We start from the raw sequence: 17,075 nt of genomic DNA on the forward strand, positions 1-17,075 counted from the left end.
ATTTATTGACTTTTATTTTTAGGGCTGTAATGTTTCAGCTTTACAAGGAAATTAAAGTCACCAGATAGAGTAGGTGTCTCAAAACCTGGCACAGTCAAGCAAGACCCTGGGACATTTGCCACAACAGAACAGTCCCAGGATAGCACTTTCTTGCTAACAAAAACAACATTTTTATTTGGCTCAAACTTCCATCAATAGTTGCTTCACGCTTGCGGGAGGAACTAGAGAGCCAGTTAATTTTTTAAGTGAGTTTAGTCCCAGCACCAGAGCAACTTCCCCAAGCTGGTCTACCAGGGACAGCCTCTAGGGACAAGAGGGTAGACTGGCCTCTATGCCTGTTTAATCCTAGGCCAGTCATAAAATTGCCAGGGAAGGATGTGGGCAGGAACAAGAGAAGAGTGGAACTAATGAGGACTGCACAATTCTCATGGCCTTGAAGGAAGCGTAAATGCACAGCCCTCCAATGCTATAGGTATGCTCTGGAGCTTTGGGAGGGGACTGAGCATAAGCTAAACAGTAGGGAAGAGAAACTCAAAGAAGGAAGATGAAAGAGGAGAGAAAACAGAATTATTGGGAAGAGACAAGAACGGAAATGGGAGAGGAGGAAGAGACAGCAGCTGTTTGCTAGTGGTACATCCAAGGGAGGTGGGATTGCTGCATCAGACACTGCACACTTACACCACTGGTGTGGAGGTGGGGAGGAAGGAGTGCTTTGCTTCACTCTCTAGCATGCCTCTCCAGAAAAGGGAATAAAATCAATCTTGATATGCCTACTGTCCACTGCCAGAAGGAGATTTCCATGATACTGCATTTGGAAGGAAGATGAGAACACAGAGGATGAACAGAAGAAAGGCAGGGACCCATACCCAAAGAAGACTAAAGACTGAAACAAGGAAAAAGAGAAACGGGAACTAGTGGTGTGGAGGAGAGGTAATACACCTGCCCAACTCTTGAAAGCTAGAAATAGGAAGAACTGGAGAGAGAAAATAGGGAAGCATCATTTAAAGCCACTGAAATATGTGGGATTAGAGAAACTTTTCTGAGGGATAAAAAGGAGAAAGATGCCTGATTAGTTAAAAACTCCAGAGATTATTAAAAGTGAAAACATTTTAAACAGCTCATTTATTCTTGGCCATTCATGCCATTTGTCTGCTTTTTTCATGTTGCTCAGCATTGGCAGTTTCACTTTGGTTTGTAGTCAATTTCACTCCCTGGTTCTCATGGAGCAGCGTAATGGTGCATCATTTGGGATACAAATGCTTCCAGGGAATGACTACATCCAAACAGAAAACTCATTGCACTTGTCAATTGACAAGTACATGTAATGCAGTTTTGCTTGTTTTGTAATATTTTCTTCCCCATCTTTACAAAAAAAAATTAATTTTTGGCCTAAAATATGCAACAGTAGAAATATGTAAAATCTAAAACAGTTTGTAATGAAGAGACAGACACTCAGAGTAGAGGAGAGAGGGAGAAGAAAAAAAAGAAAAAAAAGATGTGACTTATTTCACTGGGGGGGGGGGGTGTCACAGTTCAGAGTTCCTTCCACATACTAATCCAATTAATTGGGAAACTAAGAAGAAATATCTATCTAAAATTCTGGATTCCAGCCATCTGAGAGACTTCAAACCTCTCATACCCTTAACAGACAACAATGAAATTAAACATCAAATCGATGGACAGAGGAGCCCTGCAAGTAAAATAGGATGGAAGAGAAACACTTAACTATTATTCTCAGATACATTCTACTGCTTCACATGACACATTTCACATAGTTATTGATTTTCTTTCAAATAGACAGAGGGAATTAACAATGCAGATTATCCAGTTGTTCAAGGCAATGGTTCTCCAACTGTGGAGACCAGCACTCTTGAGCAATGATGCTTCCAGTTTAGTCTTGGATTATTTTAGGATTTTCAGAGACTTTTTTAATCAATTACTCTAAACCCAAAAACAAAAATACAAGCCTCTATCTGCACTTCATGTGACCATTTCATAGCTTTCTTTGTCAGGTGTTCCTGTGGTATGAACTCAGACATGATCAAATTTGCAGAGGACACCAAAAGTGGTGGGGCAGCAAATACCCAAGAGAGACAGAGTTACACCGCACTGTGACCTGACGAGACTGAAGTACTGGGAGCTACAGCAACAAGGGGAGAGTCATTACTAACAATGTTAAGTCCAACAGCCCAGGGAAATGAAATAATCATTACAGATAGAAAATGGGGAGACTTAACTAAATAGCCACTCCCAGCGCATTAAAATGAGCTTATCTTCATTCTCTCTAGGTTCTTCTGTCGTTTTCATCACTAACATGTGAGAGATTTCCAATAGAAACTGCCGCAGAAAAAGTATGGGACTGGAATCATGGGCTTAGAGGAGAGCTAATCCTCAAGAAGTAGGCCCTTTTATTAAGGGGCCCACTATATGAACATTGGCTCAAGGTCACCACAACCAAATGTAGGCAAACCCAAAACAGAGAAAACTGTTCCTTTTCTTGTTCCTTATTGTCTTTTCTTCGTCAACAGGATATACACCATTCTCTCATTTACATTTCCTACATAACCAGATCCTCAGGTGCACCTGAGCTCCATTCTGCTACCTCCTGGTCTCGGCCTATGACCCTGGAGGCAGTCAGGGACTGATTTGACTCCAGATGCAATTTAGAGAAGCCTCAGAACTGCTCTAATTTATGTCAGTTAGAACAGTCCCCTAGGGAACTTATGTTAGTGCACACCCCAGGACTGCAATGCACTTTGGCCACTCTGGGAGGTTCCAGGGAGTGCTCCCTCTATAAAGCGCCAGCCAGAGACTCCAGCTGGGTGGAGCAAAAGTAGCCAAAGCAGGGACTGTTGCACTATGGGGAGTGGTGAATATGGGGCCCAAGCAAGGATACCCCTTGCCCTAAAAACACCTCTGGACACAGAACTGAGAGTCCAGCCAGTAGTAGCCGAAGGAGCCAAAGCCGGGGCCTCTGGACATTCCAGGCAAGACTAGAGAATAGTCTCAGATTTTCTCTGCCTGTGCTGATTGGCTGTTTGCACCAACCCTCCATCTCCCTCACCGATCTCTTCACTTCAACTTCACTCCACAATGCCATTCTTTACCCTCTGCTCCGCCTTACCCTGCCCCACTCACCACTTCCCTTCTCTTTCCAAGTAACCATGCTCCCAAAACAAACAAAAATTGTGGAACTAACATGCCATTTGCTGCCACCCACTGTTCACTCATCTTGTGTGTTCTATACCTTCCCTCACCCTCTGTCTGACTTGTCTATTTAAACAATAGTGTCTCATTGTTTCCTTATACTCCCCTGTTGGTCTCTTTGCATCCCTCTGTTTTCTCTGGTCTTAAACGTTGATTGTAAGCTCTTTGGGACAGGGACAGTCTTTTTGTTCAGTGTTTGTAAAGTGCCTAGCACAGTGGGGTCCTGGTCCATGACTGGGGCTCCTAGGTGCTATAACAAATAAATAAAATAAATAAAATAAGTGCCACTAGAGGAGTACAAAGGAGAAGAATCAGGATTTGGACCAGTCATACTTTGCACTTAGAACAGTGCCCCTTCCATCTGAGAATCTTAGAGAACCTTACAAATTAAGCCACAAGATATACCTTTGAGGCAGATATCACCATCCCCATTTCACAGATGGGAACATGAGGCACAGAAAGGTTAAACCATCTGCCCAAGGTCCCACAGAGCGTCACTATCAGAACTAGCAGTAATATTTAGGGTCCCAATCCTAGCTTCCCAACTAGACCACACTTCATCTGTTTCCACAATGACATCTCCTCATATTAGTGGACAGTGATGACAATTAACATTGTTAGGAGCAATTTATTATGTTCAGATATTATCACCTCAAAAACCCATAAAGTGGCACTTGGTTCTTGACTGCCAGCTCAGAATAAAGCAGGGATAATAAAATAACATCTGCTTTCAAAAAGTGCACACATTCATTCCTCTTATGCTTTCCTGTCACTGATCTATCACAAAAGGCTTGTACACTATTGACAACAACAACAAAAAATACTCTGGGCCTGATTTTCATTTACATGGAGGACTCTTTACACAACTGTGGCACCATAAGCCCATCTGCGTCCCCAGGTTTCAGAGCCCAAGCTCCAGCCTGAGCCACAACTTCAAAGTGCTATCTACACAGCTACTTTTAGAGCGCTAGCGTGAGCCTTGCAAGCCCAAATGTGCTGACCCGGGCTGGGAGGCTCACTACCATGAGCTGCGTAGACATGCCCTTAGAGTGGGGGTAAATGTACATTGCACCAGTCTTACATAATTTGTCAGTTAAGTGTTTTTCCCACCAAAAGGGTATGCATAGCTACTTAAAACACAGAACAGAGACACTGAAAGCAGTTGGGGAACTGGGATTTGCCTATTCTATAAAATGCCGACTAGGATTTTTATTTTTTTTTTTTATTAAAGAAAATGTGTGTCTGGCAAGGCAGAGGGAAGGACACACACAAAAGGAAGTTTTCCCCTAAATTTCCCAAGCAGCAATTAAGCATTATAGTGGAGTCTAAATCACGGATCCGAGTGCAAGGTGCAAGCTGTCAGAGGCAGAAAGAAGCAAAATTAAAAAAAAAAAAAAAAAAAAAAGAAAAAAAAAGGGAAAACAGATCAGAGACACACACACATGGTACCTCTACAATATATAACATTAAAAAATTAACTGAGGGTGGTGTTGTGCAAGATCTAACCTTTTGTTGTTCATGTAAGAGGCAAAACAAAAGGCAGAAGAATTTAGGTTTTCTAAATGGAAGAGCAGAGCTTTGATAAGAAGAGCCTTAACAGTTCACCTAAAAACTGCAATATCAAGAAGATTCTGGAGAGATTATTTTATTTTTTGGGTACTCAATAAGAGCACTGATAATATAAAAGGAGCTATTTGCTGCTGCGGGCAGTTTGCAAGCTAGAACAGCACTAGGACAATCACTGTCGATGAAGTTACATTTAGGAAGTTAAAGGTTTCATAATTGCCATCTGCTGTCAAAGCACAAAGTCATTTAAATGACTTTCTTTCTCCTCTTCACATAAGCAGCATGGAAGAAGCTAAGTGGGGGGTGGACCACCTACAGAAATAATAAGGTGGCAGAAAAAAATTATATATTTACAAGGTTTATCGCAGAAACTTAAAGGACTGAGTGCAAGACAAGCAGCTATAATAGGAAATGCATCACTTTCTGCAATTATTCTTCATAATCCCTCATAGCCACAGAGCTAATCACCTACCACACAATGTTTTGTTTGTTAATAAAGGACAATGTCCCAGCTCTGGAAAGATCCATCAGATTAAATTCGATTATGTATTGTAACTGTACAAGTCGACTGGCACAATGTGTTCCAAGACAAAGTCATTTCTCGCTTGGCAGGCTTTAGTAGTAATGGTTACTTCAGGGAATGAAAACAGGTGTTTCTGCTGGCCTTGGAGATGATCCTCCTATTTTGGTGTCAAGCCACTGACTAAATTGCCCATTTAAGATTCAGTCTTAGAAGTTTCACTGTACCAGCAAGTGCAGCCATTTCTTTATAGTGTAGATTTGTTATACTGTTAGAGTGCCCATGGATGGCATCTTTCTGCCTTCTCTGATGAAGTGGAAATATACCACTAGACAAATCCTGAACCTGGTTCTTATCTCACTTAAACCAGTGTAAATCAGAAACAACTCCACTGTACTCAGTGGAGTTAAACTGGGGTGAGTAGAGAATCAGGCCCAATCTATGTAGATGTTTAAAAACCATGGGCTGGCATAGACTGCTCCATTGACTTCCAGGAAGCTGCACCAATTCACACCACCAGAGACTTTGGCTAGATATACACTTGCACAAATGTTGCCCGCATTCACAAGTTGGCTAAGCAAGCGCATACAAGGCAAAAAGTGAACAAACTCAAAGAATATTACTGGCTTTATTCTAAAGTACTAATGCTCTTGGAAATCGTTCCCTCAGTATCAAATTACTGTCTTTTCTTCCTTTCTCTTTAGAAGATGGATGAAAGCCTCTCTCAACTGCAATGACAAAGAGAGGCTACTTGCTCCTGAAATGAATGTGCTCTGTATTACATCCAGTGTATGTTCTGCCAGTTGTAGAGACAAATAAATGGGAATATATAAGACTGGGTAAACAGCACGCCCCATATTTCTTCACTGAGGGAGAGGGCAGAGTAAGGAAAGTAAATGAAGGAGATTTTTTGACATCTCACCTTGGATTCTAAACATAATAGTGGAAATTGATCCTTATTGTAACTCCACAGAAATCAATGGAGTTGCATCAGGGACAAATTTTGATCATTTTAGAAGCTTTTGCTGCATTTTCTTTTTTTAGCTTCCGAATAAGAGCCAACAGATTGTTAACATGGTGAACTAATGCTCTTCCCGATCAGTGTTTCTGTGAAAGGCACAAAAGCTGGAGCCTGGCCGGGTAACAGGGTAACAGCGATCTGGGCCGCTGTAGGCAGCCCTGGACTCTCCACCTGACCTGGGTCGGGGGCCCAAGAGCAGCCCCCGGCCCATGCCCCCATGAGGGCAGGTGGAGGGTTCAGGGCTCCCCTTCAGCTTCTGGCCTGGACAGGGGGTGATACCGGGGGGGGGGGGGGAGAGAGAGAGAGAGAGAGACACGGGCGTAGCCACAGGGGGCAGCCCTCATGGCCCACTCACTGTTATGAAGGATCCGGAGCCGCTGGCTGCAGTCAGAAGCCAGGTGTCAGAGCAAAGCATCAGAGCTCAAAGGTGAGAACCGGAGTCAGAGGCCAGATGCTAGGGCCAATGGTCAGACCCAAAGTCAGAAATCAGGAATCAGAGCCCAGGGTGAGAACCAGGCTACCTGGAGTGAGGTAAGGCAGGAGCAGGACTGAGTCTAATGCAGAACAAGGCAGGATCAGGGCTGGAAACAAGCAGGTACAGGAGCTATCATGGTCATGGGTGAATGCTTTCAGCAGTTGCTGAACTGCTACTGGCCTGCAGACCCTTCCAATCAATCAGGCAGCCTACTACAGACCAGCTGTGCTCATTAGGTTGCCCAGAGAATGATTCTGTTGTAGGCCTTGATTCTTGACAGCATCCAAGTTTCCTGGAGGAAATGCAGCACACAGAAAAACCAAGATAGGTCTCAGCACTCATTTCTCCTGAACAAAACTGGTGGTCAATAAGCAAGTCTAGAAATACTGACATAGGACATCTCCCATAACCAGCCCTGCCTCTCTGACATGTCAGCGTGATGCTGAATTGGTAAGGTCTTCTTTTGTATATTCCAATTTACTGCTCTAGTCAGCCTTTTATCACCTTTTTGATAACCTTATTCAGGAACTTGAGAGCGTGTTCTGGATGGAAAAACACTGAGTGATGTTGGCTTATATTTTTAAGGAACGACAATCTATATATTTTTAAGAAGATGATAAGATACAGGATGTGATTTGACAGATGGAATGCTCAGATATGTATATGAAGGAAACACATTGCTTGAGGAATAGCAGAGTGAACTGTTAGGAGAGCCTGGCTAAAGTTACTATTATTTGTTAGCATGGAAATTACTGCTGCACCTATTTTTATAATTCAAGCATCTGAACATTATCATGTTTTACAGATGTATCATCAGTCGCCTATTCAAATTCTAGTGTCAGAGAGCAATACAACAAATTATGTTGCTAAATGCAGAATGGGTTTTAGGCACACAAAAAGTTGGACATTTTAAAATCATTACAAGGCCTTTGGAGATGGGTATTATTATTTTACAAATCAACTCAATGTGTTTTAAATCCCTCTGTTAGCATATGGTACTCCTTTGTACCTCACACAAGGGTCTTGTTAAGCGGGGATAATGCCGGCCTTATTGAAGTTTATTGCTTGATCATTATCCTTTTCTCGTCATAATCACACTTAAGCTTTAACCAGGCACTTGACACAACTCATTTTAGTTCAAGATCATAGGAATAAGATGCTCAGCAGTATACTATAACCTGGAAACAACTGCTATGGATGCAACGACCAAAGGAAATGGAATAGACAATACCAAAGAAAAAAGAATCTGACAAAAATGTATAAACACCTGAAATAGATGCGGGGGGAGAAGAGAGAGAGATTATAAATAGCATTGATTGGGTTCATCCATCAGCTACTTAGGAGAATCAGCTTCATGTAAGCACCATCTTCACTGATGCATAGACCCTAACCTCTAATTGCAACATGATCACAAGTTTCATTCAAAAATGCTACTGATCTCAGGATGCATTCAATAAAATGGCAGAAGGAAACCTCTGCAGTTCTGCAAAACAGCTGACTGAAGATGGTCTAAAGGGTTTGGATTCTTCTAAACAGCCTTTGCAGAGACAACAAATGCCTTCAATTCTGCCTTCTATGGCGCTGCCATCTAAGACTGGACACTAATGTAGTTTGGATTAAAGCTATAATCCTGCCTACAAATAGTATCCACTGCTGATCTTTGTGAACATAATGTTTGGTCAGTGTTCAGAGGATCTCTGTGTGGATTACTTTTTTAACCTCTTATATAGAGCTCTGAAAGTCCCCATCATTCTCAGGAAAATGAAGAAATGAGGCAGATTTAAGATAGTAACTCTAGTTCATCCCAACACTCTCATTTTAGAAATCTGAGGGCACAAAAATGTGACTGCCTTGGATTGAGTTTTACCGTGCTCCAAATCCAAATACTTGAATCTGAGAGAATGAAATGCTGCTCATTTGTACACTTGTATCCTCTATCCTTAAAACAAAGGGAACAATTAAATTAATTAACTGTCAATTAAATAACTTTAATAAACCCTTTTTCCCCCTATCGGAGTACTTTATATTAACCTAGTCTGAAAAGTTTAATGATAAAAGCCTCCACTGTGACATTTTGTTCGTTAAAGGTGTATGTGTCTTTGTGTCCCATAGTTCTTCTATATGCCAGGAGGGATATATCAAACTGCATGGCATTTAGCCTTTATTCCACTCAAAGGTATCTGTGCACCTGTAACTAGGCAAATATCTATCTCAATACAATTTTCTTTTCTTGTGTAATCATAAAAGAAAATGATAACCCTAAAGTCTGAATGGCACAAAAAGGCAGCTTCCAAATATAACTGCTTGCTTTCAGAGTATGTGGTAGAAAGACTAACTTCAACATATTCTAGACTCCTATCACAGATGTCTGAACATCCATTTCCTCCACTGTTGGTGCAACTGCCCACGGTCTGTCAAGGTGACAAGCTCTCGCCAGGTCATATTAAACCAATAAAGTGATGGTGCATTGCAGAGAGAAAAAAACGACACCACCACACCTTTATTCAAAAGGATCCACTCACCCTCAGTCCATCTGGGTGGAACAGGAGTCTGCATCCTGCAAACTTATCTAGAAAACACAACTGTTGGTGAACTTGTGTAGCTCTGCTTTGAATGGGGCCCTATGGTTATAGTGGAGATGGCACTCTAGATTGTTTCCTCAGTGTGCAGAATGCCCACATAAATACCTCTGGCTAAAAAGAAAAATGCTCATGCCACTGTAAAATCCACCACCAGCATAGATCACAATCATTCAAACCTGGGACCTTCAGCACAGTTCAGACCCCCTGAGGTAAAGTAATGACTGCTTTAGCTGGTCGCAGTGCTAGGCTGTTATCCTCTGATGGACCAACTACTAATAGTGGACTTGACACACACTGTGTTAGTGTGGAATATACTACCAGGTCACAAATAGTATCTAGGATATGCTGAGTAGAACTGATCGAAATGCAGAAAATATTTTCAAGGTGGGGGGAACCCTGGAACCATACAGCAGAGTTTCAGAAGCAGATTGTTCAGGTCGGACAGACAACTATGTTCTGCACAAACACTCAGGACTGCACCCTTACCTCAGACCTCTTGCGAGGCAGGGGGGTTTCAACCCTCTTATCTCGCTCAGAAAAAGATGCTTGTTCTTGGATAGGAAGATGATAGGCAAAAAATTACAGATAAGATACTGCTGAATCCACCCCCTGCTCCTCTCACCCTGATCACTCTAGCAGCCATATTCACCATTCCAGTCTGACCCAGCGTGCCCCCTTGCAGGGAAGCATAGTGTTGCAGATGAGCCCTTAACTGGCTGTGTGGACTTGTTGATACCCTGGGCGAGAGGAGTTAAGTACTAAAGAGCACCTCCTTGTGGGAGTCTCATTTATTAGTGGAAAAGCCAACACAGAACATAAACAAAACGTTCACACCAACATCCCATTCTTAGTCCAGGTCCCACACCTGAATCCAGTGTTCACTTCTATCCAGGCTCTTTCTCCAGGGTTCTCTTGGTTCCAATCTCTTCCCCTGGTGTTAGGCCTCTTGCCCTTACCAAAGTAACATCCTACTCTGGAGTCTGGGGAGATTGGTCCATTACAACTCTTCTCCAGGATAATGGGTGATCCTTCCCAAGCCGAGCTTCAGGCCAGCATCAGGGGGACCCCTGGCGGACACCAGGCCCTCCTGGATGCCTGCTGGTTGCAGTTCTCCCCTCCCCAGCAGCAACTTTTACATACTCCCCATCTTGGTAGGTTCCCTAAAGAGCTCACCTTTCTAGGCTCCCTGCTCAACCTTCTGGCTCAGGCTCCTCTTGGGATCTCCCTTCCATAGGAGCCTCCTGTCTCCCTTTGGAGTTCCCTCCAACTGATCTTGGGTCACTTATCAGGTCTAGGTGCTTGTTTACTAATTAGCCACCTGGGGCAGTCAATCACCCTCATGTGGGACCTTCATAAAGCAGTCAGGCAGATTAGGATCTAATTCCCCAAAAAGAGCAGCTGTCCCATGACACCCTACAGTAATTGTGTCTACAATACAGCAGATAGCTGAAACTGCTGTGGGGGAAGTGTCAAATTAATTAGTGTCAGGGAAATACATCCTCCCCCTTAAGTGGGCTGAATGTCTCCTGGGAAGCTGCCCCTCCCCTCGTTTTTGTGATAACCATCCCCCAAACCCAGATGGCTGCAGGAAGCCTGAGAGTAGAAGATGTTAGCCACTCCCCAATAGCATCTGTCATAAACGACAGCACTGCCTGCAGCCCAAGCTAAACAGAGGAAGAAAACCAATCTGGCCCTTTAGTGGGACAGAGGTCAGTTTGATGGCTAGTGTGGCCCCTTTGGTGGCTCTGGCAGCCACTAATTTGCAACACCAACACACTACTTAGCAGAGATCCATTCCAAAATTCCAGCAGAATGGCTATAAAACTTTCATCAATTAGTTGAGAAAGTTGCCTTCAGTCTAAATTACAGGGAACTCCAACAGTGTGCCATAAAAGCAGCAAATCGAATAACTCAGAATGCTCGGGAGGGCTCCTGGGGGATATACACAGCCTGCTTCTAGCCAACCCTGACATTTCAGCCCCGTCCAATTTCTGCCTTAAAGAGTTCCAAACTGTCATCCCTTCTATTCCAATTGCTGACAAGGTCCAGCCATTGTGTTTCAACAGCTGGTTATTGCCAGTGCATTAATGCTTCAGACGGACAACAATTGTCAGTCCATTGTACATAAAACACTTGCTCTCAGCGGGAAGCCTCAAGATGGCAGGTAGCTCCTCTTCTTTCACAGTGCTTAAATCAGTGAGAGCTGTGCGGAGTTTTAACTTCCTTCTTTTTCTTTTTCCTTCTTCACACTGGAATCCAAAGGACAAAGTCCGGGCCAGACCCAATGACTATTGTAACCCATAAGAGTCTTTCCATTGATTTCAATGACCTTTGGAACAGGAAACCAAATTCCATCATCAGCCAGGTTCACTGGTTCTTTTTACTCCACACAAACAAAACGTGTGCGTACACTTTATAGACGCTGCATGCCTGCTAATTCAGAGGCAAGTGAAATGAGCCAGACTCTTTGAATATTCTGGGCATATTGCACACAGCTTAAGTGATTAAATATATAAATATTAATGAAGCTGTGACTTTTGCCCTAAAACGTAAAGGTTAATGGCTATATTTGCCATTTTTCCATTTCTTGAATACTGTACAACCCAGAATCTAATATGCATATATACAAGCTGGAGTGAGTCACCAAAAATGCTACATTAAGTAACTGATCCTTCAGTTTTGCAATTAGGGTCAAAAGTCCCTTGCACAAATTCTTTTTTCCTAATTAGATTTCAATGTTTATTTAATTAGTTTGTTACTTGTAAAATCTGGTACAATCCTTTATACTAGCTCTCTTGCAGCTTCTTTCATATTTCTCCTCGGGGTGGCGGGGGGGTTAGTGGGCTGTACTGTACAGTGGCCCACAATTGTGGTCTGTGGAATAGTGGTGCAGAAAGCATTTCCAGGTGGACTTCAAAGCTGCTTTGCTCATAATGGTGGAGAATGTGTAACACATGCAGCAGTAACATTCAATTGATACCTTAATCCATTTCTATTGTGCATACAAGAGTTTTCTAGCAGAGCCCCTTTGCATGCTTATGCCACACTTGCCACTAAAGGGCCAAATTCAGAGCTTATTAAATAAATTTTACATTAGCAGTGGAGCTAATTCCTGCAATTTTATTGTAAGTCCTGCAATACTTGGTACTTGTTTTTCTAAAGCCCCAATTCCTAGAGTCATATGCTAATATAAGAATCTCATCTTTCATTCTAAAAAAAAAAAAAAAAAATTAAAGCAAGTTGGTAGCCCTCATGATTGGGAAGAAAAGCTTTAAAACATGACTCCTACAGGGCCAAATCCCTGAGGCAACTAAAAAGAACCTAAAATATACTATATTCTTAAAAAACTCATGTCTTGTTTGCTCATCTTGTAACTTTAGAACACTTGGTTGGCAATTGGTTAAACTCCATTGATTTAAGCGAATTTGCTCCTGATTCAGAACCAGGTGTGAAGCCTCAGAATTAGTTGTGAAGCCTGTCATCAAGTCCCCTTCTTTGTCAGGTACAAATTCAGTCATAATCAAATTGTTTGACAATGGTGGGATGCCAAATTTCAACATGATCGGGCAAGAGAATCACAGGACGTGAAGGAAGAGTTGGTATGAACAAATGGAAAGTGCTACATACAGCAAGGGGAAAAAAATAGGAGAAAGTGGGTGGGACATAAGCAAGCAGCTTCACTCTTCACATTAAAGTGAGTTCTTCATCTTTCCTCTTGTAGGTTACCAAGTACTACAACTATAGTAGAAAGGTGTGGAATCAGAACTCAGAGGGAGGAGTTCTCTTTGAGATCTCTATCAAAAAGAGATAAATAATAGACAAGAAATTGAGAATCCCTGCTAGAGAGCTTAATTTTGCCTCTTATCTTTAAACCTTATTGTCCCCTTCCTGTACCTCCTCCCCGCCCCCAAACACAATTTAAATTCCCTGACCCCCTTTTGCATTCTCTGCATGTAATCTAACCTATTTACCATTTGATTGTTCATATACCCATTTCCCCCCTTCCATTACTATTCTCTTTCTTGTACAGAAGTTTCATGGAAGAATCATAGAAGATTAGGGTTGGAAGAGACCTCAGGAGGCCATCTAGTCCAACCCCCTGCTCAAAGCAGGAACAACCCTAACTAAGTCAACCCAGCTAGGGCTTTATCAAGCCAGGCCTTTAAAACCTCTACAGATGGAGATTCCACCACCTCCCTAGGCAGAGCTGTCCCTAGGGTATGGTGAATGGGGACGACTGCCACAGGCCCTGCGCTTCGTGAGGAGGGGGCAGGGCAGGGCGGAGCCCCCCTACCCACCTCCCTCTCCCCCCACCGCCTCCTGCCCACCAGCAGGCCCCGCCGATCAGCACCTCTGCCTCCCTCCCTCCCAGCACCTACCGCCGATCAGCTGTTTCGCAGTGTCTGGAGGCACTGGGGGGGGGGGGAGGGGAGAAGAGCGAGGGCACAGCACGATCGTGGAGGGGGCAGAACTAGGTAGGGCAGGGGTGGGAAGAGGTGGAGTTGGGCCTTGGGGCAAGGGATGGAGTGCGGGCAGGGCCTGGGCGGAGCACCCCTGTCAGACAAACTCAGTGCCTATGTCCCAGGCCCCGCATCCCCTTAGGGATGTCCCTGTCCTTATGTAACCTTGCTTCATCACTCTCCTAGTGAAACAGTTTCTCCTAATATCCAACCTAGACCTCCCCCACTACAACTTGAGACCATTGCTACTTGTTCTGTCATCTGCCACCACTGAGAACAACCTAGCTCCATCCTCCTTGGAACCCCCCTTCAGGTAATTGAAGGCTGCTATCAACCCCCCTGCCCCGCCCCGCTCTTCTCTTCTACAGATTAAATAACCCCAGTTCCCTCAGCCTCTCCTCATAAGTCATGTGCCCCAGCCCGTGAATCGTTTTCATTGGACTCTCTCCAATTTATCCACATCCCTTCTAGTAAGGGGGGGCCCAAAACTGGATGCAATACTCCAGATGTGGTCTCATCAGTGCCTAATAGAGGGGAATAATCACTTCCCTCAATCTGCTGGCAACTCTCCCACTAATGCAGCCAATATGCCATTAGCCTTCTTGGTAACAAGGGCACACCATTGACTCGTATCCAGCTTTTCGTCCACTGTAATCCCCAGGTCCTTTTCTGCAGAACTGCCACTTAGCCAGTCGGTCCTCTGCCTGCAGCTGTGGGATTCTTCTGTTCTAAGTGCAGGACTTTGCACTTGTCCTTGTTGAATCACATCGATTTCTTTTGGCCCAATCTTCCAATTTGTCTAGGTCACTCTGGACCCTATCCCTACCCTCCAGCGTATCTACCTCTCCCTCCAGCTTAGTGTCTTCCATGAAATTGCTGAGGGTGCAATCCATCCTATCATCCACATCAGATGGATATGTTGAACAAAACCAGCCCCAGGTCCAAACCTTGGGGCACTCTGCTTGATACTGGCTGCCAACTAGACATCGAGCTGTTGATCACTACCCATTGAGCCTGATGATCTAGCCAGCTTTCTATCCATCTTATAGTCCATTCATGCAGCCCATACTACTTTAACTTGCTGGCAAGAACACTGTGGGAGACTGTATCAAAAGCTTTGCTAAAGTCAAGGTATAACACGTCCACCACTTTTCCCATATCCATAGAGCCAGTTCTCTCATCATAGAAGGCAATCAGGTTGGTCTGGCATGACTTGCCCTTGGTGAATCCATGCTGACTGTTACTGATCACTTTCCTCTCCTCCAAGTGCTTCAAAATGGATTCCTTGAGAACCTGGTCCATGATTTTTCAAAGGACTGAGGTAAGGTTGACTGGCCTGTAATTCCCCAGATTCTCCTCCTTCCCTTTTTAAAGTGGGGCACTATATTTGTTTTTTTCCAAATCATCCGGGACCTCCCCCGATTGCCACAAGTTTTCAAAGATAAAGGCCAATGGCTCTGCAGTGACATCACCCAACTCCCTCGGCACTCTTGGATGCATTGTATCCGGCCCCATGGACTTGTGTATGTTCAGCTTTTCTAAATAGTCCTTAACCTGTTCTTTCACCACTGAGGGCTGCTCACCTCCTCCCAGTACTGTGCGGCCCAGTTTATTTTGTGAGCTTTCCTCCATTTCACCAACCTCCGGGAGGGGCTCTACTAGAGATGGAAAAGACCTATTATGTCACATCTAGTCCTTCCCCCTAGTTAGTGCAGGACTGTCCCCTACAATTCTCTAGGGCTTTGTCCTGCCTAGCTTTAAATGTCTAAAGCAGTGGAGTTCCATCATTTCCATTGGAAGACAATTCCACAGCCCAATAATTCTCAGCATTCAAAAGTTCTCAGGCTAGTAAGCTTGAAAATGCTATCACCTTACCAGGATACCTTTGAGGAAAAGCAGAAAAACAGCACATCTGGGGAGTCATTTTACATAGTACACAATATATTTGTGTGAATTAAATAGAAGTCACAATCAGCTACCCTTAACTATAATTATCTCTACTTTATGATCTAACCTATAATTTCTACCACCACAACTTTCTATTGCCATTCTATTGCCTTTCTATTCGGAAAAATCAAAAAAAGTTTGTTAACAAAGTCCTCTGATTGTTGAGGATAGTCTGTTGCCAGAAGGGCAGAGGCAAAGTCAGGTAAGCAGCAATGGGTTAAATTCTGAGAAGCCAATGGGAGTTTTGCCAGATAAAGGACCACAGGATTTGTCCCGGCATCTGTATTCTCCATCTGATGGTCAGATGATGGCCTGGTTGCTAGGTGCTGCTGCTATCTTGTGTGTGATCCTATTGGGAAGGCCACATTTCCTCCCACTTCCTGTTAGAGTGCCAAATTCACAGCTGACATATACTGGTGCTACTAGACTGATTTCAATGAGTTGCATCCACTTACTCCCCAGCAGAGAAACTGACCTGATTAATCCACTCAACGTCAATCCGTCCTAGTACATCAGAACCTCAGAGTTACAAACAACCTCCATTCATGAGGTGTTCGTAACTCCGAACAAAGCGTTTGTTTGTTCTTTCAAAGTTTACAACTGAACATTGACTTAATACAACTTTGAAACTTTACTATGCAAAAGCAAAATGCTGCTTTTGACCATCTTAATTTAAATGAAGCAAGCACAGAAACAGTTTCCTTACCTTGTCAAATCTTATTTTTAAACTTTCCCTTTATTGTTTTAGTAGTCTACGTTTAACACAGTACCGTACTGTATTTGCTTTTTTGGGCGGGGGGGAGGGAGGGTGTCTCTGCTGCAGCCAGATTGCATACTTCTAGTTCCAAATGCGGTGTGTGGTTGATGGGGCAGTTTATAACTCTGATGTTCATAACTGCATTGTCAACCGCAATCTGGAAATAATTTACACACACGCTTAATTTTAAATCACGGTAGTCCTATTAATACACCCCAGAATGATATTTCCCTCTTTCACAATTGTATCACATTATCGGCTCATATTCAACTGGTGATCAACGATAGCCCCAAGATTCTTTTCTGCAGTACCCTACCCTGTTATTCCCAATTTTGTATTTGTGCATTTGATTTTTCTTTTCTAAGTGTAGTACATTGCACTTGTCTCTATTGAATTTCACATTGTTGTTTCATCTCCGTCCATGTTTACACTTTTTGTAGGATTCCTTTCAGGTCATTAAAGAGCTCCTGCTGCAGCCCTATCGGCCTTTCGTGATTCCTCCCATCTTTCCTTCACATTGGGATAGTTTGCTTAAATATT

At 43.4% G+C, this 17,075-nt stretch overlaps 1 protein-coding gene across 4 annotated transcripts in view; it reads right to left on the minus strand.

Annotated features, from left to right (window-relative positions):
• NELL1 (neural EGFL like 1) overlaps positions 1-17,075 on the minus strand; it is a 418,230-nt gene that overhangs the window by 363,677 nt on the left and 37,478 nt on the right. The window lies entirely within an intron of this gene.

This window comes from Natator depressus, chromosome 6, assembly GCF_965152275.1.
Source record: "Natator depressus isolate rNatDep1 chromosome 6, rNatDep2.hap1, whole genome shotgun sequence".
Taxonomy (NCBI): domain Eukaryota; kingdom Metazoa; phylum Chordata; order Testudines; family Cheloniidae; genus Natator; species Natator depressus.